Below are 12,598 nucleotides of genomic sequence, written 5' to 3' on the forward strand. Positions count from 1 at the left end.
CAAGAGAGATGTGTGGTAATGAAAAGAATGTGGTTGAGAGAGCAGAAGAGGGTGTATTGAAATGTTTTGGACATATGGAGGGAATGAGTGAGGAACGATTGACAAAGAGGATTTAAGTGTCAGAGGTGGACGGAACAAGGAGAAGGGGTAGACTAAATTGGAGGTGGATGGTTAGAGTAAGTCTTTTTTTTTCGGATGACTGGGGCCTGACATGCAGGGGTGAAAGCTATGCACAGGACAGTGAATTAGAACAGCATGGTATACAGGGGCTTGTAAAGCGGCGGGATAAATCATGGAAAAGTCTGTGGGACCTGGTTGTGTAAAGGGAGCTGTGGTTTCAGTGCCTTACACATGACAGCCAGAGACTGAATGTGAGCAAAAGCGGCCTTTCTTTCATCTGCTTCTCGTTAACTCGCCAACGCAGGAAACGGCGATCAAGTACGATCAAATATATCGCATCGTTCCAATTCACTCTGTCCATTGCATACCTTTCACCCTCCTGCACGTTCAGGCTCCGATCACTCAAAATCTTTCTCACTCCATCCTTCCACCTCCAATTTGGTCTCCCGCTTCTTCTTCCCTCCACCTCTGACACACATATCCTCTTAGTCAATATTTCCTCGCTCATTCTCTCCATGTGTCCAAACCATTTCAACACACCCTCTTCTGCTCTCTCAACCACATTTATTTTATCACCACACATCTTCCTTACGCGATCAAACCACCTCACATTAAAATTCCAACATTTCTATGATCCTCCGCACATCCTCATCTACAGCTCATGCCTCACATCCATACAACATTGTTGGGAGTACTATACCCTCAAACATACTCATTTTCACCCACGTACATTCTGGCCTTTCTTTCCACACATTCTTCGATGCTCTCAGATCCTTCTCCCCATCGCCCTCCCTATGACTCAATTCCGCTTGGCTCCATTTACTACCAGGTTCACTCCCAGGTATGTAAATCACTTCACTTCCTCCAAATTTTCTCAGCTCAAACTCAAACCCCAACTACCCTGTACCTCATTCTTACTAAACCTAATAAACTTTTTTTTATATACATTTACTTTTGACTTTGTCCAGTAACTAATCTCACAAATTCACTCTACAACTACAGTTTCTCACTCGAATTTGATACGAGTGCTGTGTCGCCAGCAAGCAACAACTGACTCACTTCCCAGGAAGAAGGTGGAATCCAGCAGGATAATCATCAAATGTGGTAAAGCAAAGGAAAAGATGGAGGAAAGCCAAGAGAACAGTCACAGGAAAAAAAAAACTGGATTCGCCACATGTGGCAAAAGGACGGAGCAGCCCCGCTAACGCTGCAGAGAGGGCAGGAGACTGAAAGATAAGGTAAGATAAGATGTCATTATTGTCAAGTTGCATACACGATACTTAATGAAATTCTTTATGACTAGAAGCTCAATTCAAGGTTAAAAGATTTATGGAATATAGAATTGAAATTATGAATTATCACCTAAAAGTACCACAAAAAATATCACATAAACAATCATCTATTGCACTCAGAAGCTACGTATAGCACAAAGGAGTTACAGCGTCTTGAAATGGTTCAACAGTAGAATGTTTTTTTTGTACAAATGATTTCCTGAATCTGTCGGTGCGCCGTCTAGGCATGATCATCTCCACCTGCTTCATCGCACGTTCCTGATACACACCATATCTAATATCTTAGTGTTTGCACACAATATCCCAGCTTTCTTTACAATTTCCTCAACTATATCTGTACTGCTTAGCTTGCCATACCAGGTGGTAATTGAAAAACGTGAAATTGCTTCTATAGTTGACCTATAAAAAAGATTAATTATTGCGGTACAAATATGTAGACTATTTAAGATACGTATACAGTGCAATGTTGATGGATCAATACTTAATGGGTAAGAGTTGGAATTCAGTGATCACATAAGAGAAAAGTGCTCCTGATTGGAGTCGTGGAAACAAAGTTTACCATAGAGATAAGTTCTCACCAGTCTAGGGGCACGTGATAGTAGGGAAGGACAGAAAGCAAAGGAGGGACAAGCTTGACCCTATTCATAAATGGACTTAAGTTTCAAAAAATAGTGGAGGATGGATCCAACAGACAATATATGATGGGAAAAGTAACTGTAAGGAAGAAGTGCATAGTGGTGTTGATATCGTCTAATCCTCCAAAGAACTGCAATAATCCATAACAAGTGTACAACGATAACTATGAAGGAACAACCAGGATGATGGTACATGAAGTAATGAAACACTCACTTACGAGAGACGGTAAAGTACTCATGATGGGGGTGTTCAGTTATAGAGCAGACCCGGGGACTTTGGATTGTTATTGTGCTGGGAGTTATAGAGACACAAGTTTTTAAACAGTATACAGGAATATTTCCCATATCAGCATGTGTGTAAGTTACTAGGGTGGGAGTACCTGGTGCTTCATGATTGCTGGATCATATCTTCACACATACTAGCATGTAACAAAAAATATTATGCATGATACTCCAGGCGCAGGAAACGAGCTGTATGGTAAATGAAACAATTAAAAGAAAAGAAGTGGGACAAGACATAAAGAGGAAATGAAATTAAAGAAACTACGCAAACATCAACAATTTCTATGGTAAATTAAATCAGAAAATATAGTTCAGTCGCCAGGAACCAGGGCTTTGTAGTGAGAAGTTCTGTGATAATTAGAATGGAGTAGGGACATGGGCACCTTAAGCCTCAAATACAGAAGGAAGTTTAAGAAAGAAGAAAGAATCGTTATCAAAAGATGTCAAAAAGCAAAAGCAGTTCAAGACTTGCACTGGCGACAGTATAGACGAAACTTCAGTCAGCCAACTTTTGCAAGATGTGAGAAAGAACTGAAGAAGTATAGCAGGACGAGTAAGAAGGAATAAAGAAACTCTAAAAAGAATATTGTGAACAAGGCAGGTGAAAATCAAAAACTTTTTCATGAAATCATCATGCGTCAGTTATCAGATAAGGAGCAGCTAATCAGGCTAGATGATTCGGAGGGAAATATTGTAGAGAAAGATGTAAGGATGTGTGAGGAACTGAATAACAGGTTCAAAGGTGTTTTCACGATGGAAAACACTATAGCTCCGACACTAGTGAGGTAGCATGGGGAGGAGGTTTTGGAAATCATCGAGATAACTGGAAAAATAATCAAAAGAATACTTAGAAATATGACTTATACAAGGCTCATGGTTCTGATGAATTTCATCGTATGTGCTGATGATGCGTACAAATTCACCACATAAACCTCTTGTCTTACTGTTCAAGATGTCACTTGAGAAAGGCAAAGTCCTAAGGTAGTGGAAAAATGGAAAACGTAACACCTATCTGTAAGACAGGAGACCGGGAACAGGCACTGTACTACAGGCCGATCTCATTAACCAGAGTGGTGTGTAAGGTTGTGGAAAAGATTATTAGAAAGCAGGTGGATCATTAGCTACAGAAGAGAAGTACCTAAGTAAGAAACTGTACAGTTAAAGGAAAGGAGGACCTGTGTAACAAACCTTTTCGATTTCTACGAGAGAGTGAGCTCTCTCTTAGACAAAACGGAAGGCTGTGTAGATTGTGTTTGCACTGTCACAAAGCATTCGACACTGTAGCGCACTGGAGGCTGATCAAGATGGATCACCAATCAAAAATAAAGGGCAACTCCTTTATTGGACAAAGACTTTCTGAGAGGAAGAGATGGAAGGACGCATATAAAGGAACATTTCTCAAATGGGTCGAGGTGGCCAGAGGGGTGCCTCAGGGTTCTAGTTTGGGACCGTTAATTTTCTTGATCTTTGTAAATAACTTGCCTGAATGTATGGACTCCTACCTGAATATGTTTGTAGGTGATGCAAAGTGTCATGAGGAAGTCAAGATCGAGTAGATTCTATCAGCTTACAAGGGGATCTAAACAGAATCCAAAGTTGGTCTGATACATAGTTAATAAGATTCAGTCTAAATAAGTGAAAAGTAATGAAGATGAGACAACATGAAAGAACGCCTGAATATGATTATTGTCTACCAGAAAATAACTTCAGGATTCTGTGAATTGTGTGGGACGTGGGAGTCAACATCGTCCCAAAACTGTCGCCAATGTTCCAAAATAGAAGGATAGTAAAGTAAACAAACTGTCATCTGGCAAATAACAAATAACTAAAGAATATGGATGAGAAAATATTTAGTAGACTGTTCATATCCTACACAGGAACAAAACTAGAATATTCTTCTTTAGTTTGGTCACCACACCGACAGAAGCACACAGAGCTAATAAGATCCACAGGAGGGAAACAAAGATGGTACCAGAATAAAGAGGAAAGATTGGAGGCTTTAAACTTGCCATACTTGGAAAAGAGAAGAGTTTGGGGTGACTTGATCACGACCTTTAAGTTTTGAAACAGATCGACGACATGGATCTCCGAGAGATGTGAGGGTACAGCCATCAGATGAGATTCCATGAAATTAAGCAAGAAACTTGATAAAAGAAAGATGTAGTGAAGTACTTTCATAGTATAAGAGAGAGTGGTTGGTGGATGGAGTAGAATGATTGAGGACATGATTAATGCAGACAGCACACGTAAAGTTGTATGGTAATGGAGAATGTTCAAGAGATGGGGTCCTTTGAAGGTAAGACTCCCTCCCGTACAGTAACACTAGGTAATTACAAGCCTCAAACGGTTGGCCAGTCAGTATATAGACACGTAACTCTCCAAAGAACACACACACGCCAGCACACAACACACCACGCTCAGTGCATTGTGAACACAAAGAAACGGATGAGAGAGGCAAGCACTCATTCGTATGTAACACACTCTCCTTAGACACAAACGCACTCAGACGTAACTCCTTCTCTCTGAATATGGACGTAATCGCACGTAACTCACTCTCCCAGGACATTCCCACGCTCTCCCTCGACACTCACATGTAACACGCTCTTCCTTGACAATCAGACCTAACACACTCTCCTAAGACGCGGATACAGTCACACATAACACGCACTCCTGGACATGGACGCACTCATATGTAAGACGCTCTCCCTAGACACTTACAAGTAACAAATTCTCCCGGAAAATGGATGAGCTTTCACGCAGTATAGTCTCCCTGGAAACTCACGCATAACACACGTTTCCTGAACACTTATACGTAACACGCTCTCCCTAGACACGGACACATCCACATGTAACACACTTTTCCTAGACACTCACACGTAGCACAATTCATCCGGACATTTACACTCTCTCTGCACACGTGCATGTAACAAACTCTCCCTGGACACTCACATGCAACACACTCTTACTGGACACACACACACTAACACAATCTCCCTGGACACTCACAAACACTATCTCCCTGGACACTCACAAACAGAGTCTTCCTGGACACTCACAAACACAGTCTTCCTGGACACCCACAAACCCAGTCTCCCTGGACATTCACAAACACAGTCTTCCTGGACATAAACAGTAACACAATCTCCTTGGAAATTCACAAACAGACTCTCCCTGGATACTCACATACACGGTCTCCCTGGACACTCACACTCTCTCTGCACAATTACACATAGCTCAGCAAAAGTGCAGCAGTGTGGGGGCGCGTGTTACGATGCTGTGTCGGTGTCCACCCCACCAACACGCCTCTCCTCCCACAAGGTCTTGAATGTTCACGAAAATATTTTAATCAGACATTTCCGCCTTACATGCAGATAATGTGGACCTTATACAAGGTTGATCAATTTATGTGGCGACCTCTCGCCATGTGCATATATTGGTGAGTGCATTCATGAGATCAACACCGTCATGAACTCTATATATCGTCATGAGATCTCACCGTCATGACATGTCTACACCTTCATGAGATCTCAACACTGTCATGAACAAAGTAGAATCGTTAACCTTTGTATATCATTACATTAAGAGAAAAGAGCATTCGGTAACATTTTATTCTTATCATGTTAAACGAAAATCATTCGTTAATCTTCTGCTCTCGTTATATTAGAGGTGTTACTGAGTTTACTGAGGGATAAACACTGTGGGAGGAGAGGTATCTGGGTGTTACTAAGTGTACTGCGGGATATACACTGTGGGAGGAGAGGTATCTGGGTGTTACTGAGCGTACTGCGGGATATACACTGTGGGAGGAGAGGTATCTGGGTGTTACTGAGTGTACTGCGGGATATATACTGTGGGAAGGGAGTTGTCTGGGTGTTACTGAGTGTACTGAGGGGTGGGTATTCATTGTGAAGGAAGAGTAACCTGGATGTTACTGTCTACAATATCAATCGCTAAACTTCCAGTCGCAGCGTTACACTGGAAAAAAGTATTTACTTTCCAGTTTTATTACACTGGATGAAAAACATTCATTTACCATCCAGTCTTATTCCAGTGGGCGAAGTACATTTGTTAACCTTCCAGTGTTCTTACAGTGGTTGAGGAGCATCCATTAACCTTCCAATCTTACTACAATAGACGAAGAACACTTTTTAATCCTTCCAATCTTACAACAGTGGAGGAAGAACACTCGTTAATCTTCCATTCTTATCAAAGTGGAGTAAAAACACTTGTTAGAAGAAAAACACTCGTTAATCTTCCAGATCTATCATAGTGGAGGAAAAACACTCGTTAATCTTCCAGATCTATCATAGTGGAGGAAAAACACTCGTTAATCTTCCAGATCTATCATAGTGGAGGAAAAACACTCGGTAACCTTCAAGTCTTATCACTGTGGAGGAAAAACACTCGTTAATCTTCCAGATCTATTATAGTGGAGGAAAAACACTCGTTAACCGTTAATATGACAGTGAGGGAAGAACACTCATTAATTTTCGTCTTATCACAGTGGTGAGAGAACACTAGTAGTTTCATCATGGGTCAGTTGTAATGTTTATGTAAGTCTTTTACATTCTTGAAGAACTCTGCTAGATTTAGTTTTTCATTAATTCAACTTTACACTACTGGCGCTATGCAGGACACGCACCACTTTGCTCTGCGGGACACGTGCCACTTTGCTCTGCAGGACACGTGCCACTTTACTCTGCAGGACACGTGCCACTTTACTCTGCAGGACACGTGCCACTTTGCTCTGCTGGACACGTGCCACTTTGCTCTGCAGGACAAGAGCCACTTTGCTCTGCAGGACACGTGCCACTTTACTCTGCAGGACACGTACCACTTTGCTCTGCAGGACAAGTACCACTTTGCTCTGCAGGACACGTACCACTTTGCTCTGCAGGACACGTGCCACTTTACTCTGCAGGACACGTGCCACTTTGCTCTGCTGGACACGTGCCACTTTGCTCTGCAGGACACGTGCCACTTTGCTCTGCAGGACACGTGCCACTTTACTCTGCAGGACACGTACCACTTTGCTCTGCAGGACACGTACCACTTTGCTCTGCAGGACACGTACCACTTTGCTCTGCAGGACACGTGCCACTTTACTCTGCAGGACACGTGCCACTTTACTCTGCAGGACACGTGCCACTTTACTCTGCAGGACACGTGCCACTTTGCTCTGCGGGACACGTGCCACCCGTACCCTGCAGGACACCGATGGCACGTGTCTTGCAGAGTAACAGTGGCACGTGTCCTGCTGAGTAGCAGTGGCATGTGTCCTGCAGGATACCGATGGATTGTGGGTTTAGCCGACCACTGGCCAGACCCATGAGGAAAAATGTTTTACTAAAGGCTGACGTTGGAGCGATAGGGAGACCTTGTGAGACTGATGAGGAAAGTTACAGTGGGATGCGTCAGTACTGCTGAGGGAAGAGTTAATTCGGAGGGAAGACATTGGACGATCGACCACTATATATGTCACCAGATTCTTTGAACTATACACGCCTAATGCCAAAGACTGGCCAAACTAAGCACAAGGGAAGTAATGGACATTCGACCAGTTCATACAAGTTCGGTAATATGGCGGCGTGTAGAACCAGACGGTAAACAGTTGGTTCCATCACCACCTGCCTCACAAGGTGAGACACACACACCACCGAGTTCCCCGGTGTTGCTCCATACATTACATGAATCACCAGACAAATTCTCGCCGTACTCTGATAGTGGCAGTAGCGGTTCTTGGTGGCCTCGGAGCGCCAAGGCCGAGGGCTGAGGATCCGCTGCTGGTGGCTAACATCCGTGGGGCGGCCCCGCGCGCGCTCATGCACGGCCGCTGACGACGCTAGTGTCGGAGAAAGTTTGGGGGAGGGAGTCTGACGGGGCGTGTGGGAGACTGCGAGGCGGCCAGTGTGAGAGTGTGGGCCCCACAGTGTGCACACGGAGCAACGGTACCTCTGCTGTAGACCACGCCACAAGGCGTGCCATCCGCCACACAAGGTACTCACATCTCGCTCTCATTGACGGTCACTACACTACACAGCAATCTCGGGCATCCTTTCGTACTCCGATAGACCCGTCTTCCCAGTACAATCGGTACTAACACTTCGTCTATTCATATTTCTGGTTATATTAGAGGTGCTGGAGGCATCTATAGGAACTTCCTCACATTAAAAAAAGAACCGCGCATGTCTTTACGGTGAGTGTGGAGCAAGAGTGAGATAATTGTCCAGACATACTGTTGACACTGAGTGACTGGTTCTTGTATGATAAGATGACTGGATGTTTCACTCTCCTCTGCCTACTGACGTCGATGTGGTGACTTTTCCACCATGCACAAGCCACTCAGTGAGCTACGCTCCCAGTACCGGAGGCTCGTCTGGTAATGACTGGTGACAATATCGACCGTGATGAGAAATTCATTCACTGAGGCAGACAAAATAACGCATACTCGAATTTGGAGGGAAACTGTGATATAGAATGCAACTGGATCCAACGCTGGGTCTGACGCTGGGTCCGACGCTTTGGTCAGACACTGGGTCTGACGTCGGGTCCGACGCTTTGGTCAGACACTGGGACCGACGCCGGGTCTGACGCTGAGTCCGACGCTTTGGTGAGACACTGGGTCCGACGCCGGGTCTTACGCTGGGTCCGACGCTGTGGTCAGACACTAGATCAGACGCTGGGTCCGACGCTGGATGAAACGCTGGGTATGACGCGGGATCCGACGCTGAGTCTGACACTGGGTCTTACGCTGGGTCCGACGCCAGGTCCGACGCTGGATCAGATACTGGGTCCGACGCTGGATCCGACACTGGGTCTGACGCTGGGTCTGACGCTGGGTCCGACGCTGGGTCCGACGCTAGGTCCGATACTGGGTCCAATGTTATAATGGAACCTTTTAAAGCCATATCTGTAGGGGTAATTTTTCTTCGTCACTACCAGTAACTTTCTCTCTTAAAAGGAACATAACCGTAAAAATAACTTTGACAATACACGATGAAAGACTCTCCTGAACAACATTCAAAACTGACATGTGAACGGTGGATTGTCTTCTACTCCACAGATGTTTTATGTATAGTCTTGTATTACCTGTGTACCGGAACTAATGAGTACATTGAGTGAGAGTATCACAGTTTAGCGTAACATGTTGATAAAAGGTCTCTGAAGTTATCCCAGGAAACGAGTTTATGTGAGCAACCAGCAGGGATCTGGAAAGTCGAGTGACTGACCGGAGCCTTACCAGACACTGCTGTTGTGACGTCTGGCTTGTGGCAAGATATCTTGAGTGTAAAAGTTTTATTTCTATGTAAGGATGGAACATTTGGCGAGGACTGCGGGGCGTAGCGATTGCAGTGTTAATTGGTAATTGAGTTCTCACTGAGCTGAACTGGTTATTAGAATTTTGGACTAGGTATGGTCGACGACGGGAAGGCTCGGTTAGTTGGTTGGTTGGTTCGGGAAGGCTTGATTGGTTGGTTGGGTTTTAGGCTTATCACCTGCCAGGGTCATGAAGGCCATCAACGTAAGCTACGTCCACCAACAGAAATATCTTTACCCCACACACTCTCACTCTGCATGTGGCCCATAGGAAGGCTGTGGGATGACGGGTCAATGGACGGAACTCCCGATCTAAAAACTGATTTACGATCGATGACGTCATAGGCCATACCGACTTCCTCAAGGTTTGAACAAGGATCATGGTGTTGTGCTTTTATGGGTCTTATCCTCGCGCTCATGGTCGTACCGTCGTGTTTAAGGTTCACACCGTCGCGCTCAGTGGTCGCACGGTCGTGCTTAATGGTCGCACCTATCGTGCGCTCATGGTCGTACCTTCGTGATCAAGGTTCATACCGTCGTGCTCAATGGTCGCACTGTCGTGCTCAATGGTCGCACTGTCGTGCTTAATGGTCGCACGGTCGTGCGCGAGGGTCGTACCTTAGTGATCGAGGTTCATACCGTCGTGCTCAATGGTCGCACTGTCGTGCTTAATGGTCGCACGGTCGTGCGCGAGGGTTGTACAGTCGTGATCAAGGGGTAGATGTTGGTGATGTGTAGGTAGGTCTCTCCATAAGGGCGGTGTTCCTTATCTTACCGTAAGGATTTCATCCGTAGACGCCAAATACGTACTGGAGTCTACAACTGCTACCCTGAGAGGGAAGTGTTGCTGGTAAGATCACGTCATATAACTGGAAGGACAACCTCGGGACGATCTCTAACTCCCTGCCACTGAGAGAAGTCATTATGTAAAGTGATGATATGATAACTGTGGTAGAGGGGCAGGCCACCTGATGCTTGATCCAGGGTTGGAGGATTCTATAATGGAATAATCCTGAGTGGAGGAGGCCAGGTTAAAAGTCAACTGATCATACACGTACATAGCACCACCGCGTCCAGCGCCCAGTGCTATTTCTGTCTCTTGATGTCTGGACTGTATCATGTGAACAAGAACGACTTACATTACGAGAAAGACCAGTTCTTAACATCAAGATAAACAATATCATATATGATGATGGTGCTTTGGCCTCTCTGTCTGGGGAAAATTTATGTCGCCATAAACCCTAAGCTGGGCCACTGGGATGAAGTAATGATGGTCTCAGCAGTGAAGATGAGAGTGTAATCAAGTTGATTATAGTGAACACAAGGGTGTAGCGAAGACCAAGGTGTAGTGAAGATAAGGGGGAGCAATCATATAAAGGGTACAGTGAAGTTAAAGGTGTACGTGTGGAATGAGGATGATGGTACGGTGAAAATGAAGGTGAAATCAAGATGAAGGCATATTGAAGATAAGAATACAGTGGAGGTAAAGATGTAGTGAAGATAAGTGTGATGAAAATGAGTTCGTACCAAACATAAGGGCATAGTGACAATGAGGTTAAATATATAGGTGTGGCCAAAGGTAACTGATGTGGAGGATAGAGCGAAGATGAAGGTACAATAACACTATAGTTTAGTGAGGATAATTGTTTAGTGCAGCTGAAGTTAAATGAAAATAAGGGCGTGGTGAAACTATGTATCAATGAGGATGATTGTGAGGTGAAGCTGTACCTTACTGACGATGAAAGTGAGGAGAAGGTGTAGTTTTATGAAGATGAGGGTCACATTAAAAGCTACCTTCATCTTAACCTCATCTTCATTAAACTTGATCTATATACGGAACACGTTATGAGCTATATACAGAACGCGTCATTAACTATATCCAGAACACGCCATGCACTATATACGGAACACGTCATGAACTGTATGCAGAACACGTCATGAACTATATACAGAACACGTTATGAACTATATGCAGAACACATCATGAACTGTATGCAGAACACGTCATGAACTATATCCAGAACACGTCATGAACTATATCCAGAACACTTCACAAATCATATGCAGAACACGTCATGAACTATATCCAGAACACGCCATGAACTATATGCAGAACACGTCATGAACGATATCCAGATCACGTTATGAACAATATCTAGAACACTTCACGAATCATATCCAGAACACGCCATGAACTATATCCAGAACACGTCATGAACTGTATGCAGAACATGTCATGATCTCTATGCAGAACACGTTATGAGTTCAGTGATGTTGAGATCAGAAGGTGCTTCAGGCAGCAGAACCTGAGGGAAAGTCGTCCAATATGTTCCTTCTCAACTGATGTCTTCCGTTGGTCTCAGAAGGCCTTCAGAAGTCGTCCAATGTGTTCCTCATCCACTGATGTCTTCCGTTGGTCTCAGAAGGCCTTCAGGAGTTAACGGGAACCATATTCAGCTCGACTGTCGTATCTTAAGTAAAAATGTTGCCTGATGTGGTGGAATGAGACAAGAAAGTGCAACACTGGAGGAAGTCCGTTAATGCTCAGGCTTTATGATTTTACTTTTGTTGATAGAGGCGAGCATGATACCGCCATCATCAAAGATCGTTAACCTTTTTGTTGATAGCCTTGGAATGTAGATAACAACAACCCTCACATGACTGTTCCAATCCGCGGTTGTAGAGATGGTTCTGGCTTCCCTGGTGCTGTATTTGCTATTGTTGTTCTCCTCCAGAGTGTTGTGGTGAAGACTCTGACACAACTCTCGTTGTCTTTGTTCATAATATCTCATTTTGGTCATATTTTTTGTTGTTATTGTTTGGGATACTAAGGGTCTGTTGTTATATGTTAGTCTTGTTTTGATAAAGCGAATGTTGTTATTGTCTGAGGGCATATTGTACATTCTTGCAGTTGTTAATGATGGATGAGGCTTTATATTGTTATAGTTGTTA

General features: G+C 44.2%; 1 protein-coding gene across 1 annotated transcript in view; it reads left to right on the plus strand.

Annotated features, from left to right (window-relative positions):
• The first annotated feature begins 8,122 nt into the window (after positions 1-8,122).
• The window catches only part of LOC139753732 (uncharacterized), a 144,730-nt gene continuing 140,254 nt past the window's right edge, over positions 8,123-12,598 (plus strand). The window contains exon 1 of the mRNA XM_071670521.1: positions 8,123-8,326. The gene's annotated coding sequence lies outside the window, so the exon portion shown is untranslated. The remainder of the gene's footprint in view (positions 8,327-12,598) is intronic.

Source organism: Panulirus ornatus, chromosome 15 (assembly GCF_036320965.1).
Source record: "Panulirus ornatus isolate Po-2019 chromosome 15, ASM3632096v1, whole genome shotgun sequence".
NCBI classification, from domain to species: domain Eukaryota; kingdom Metazoa; phylum Arthropoda; class Malacostraca; order Decapoda; family Palinuridae; genus Panulirus; species Panulirus ornatus.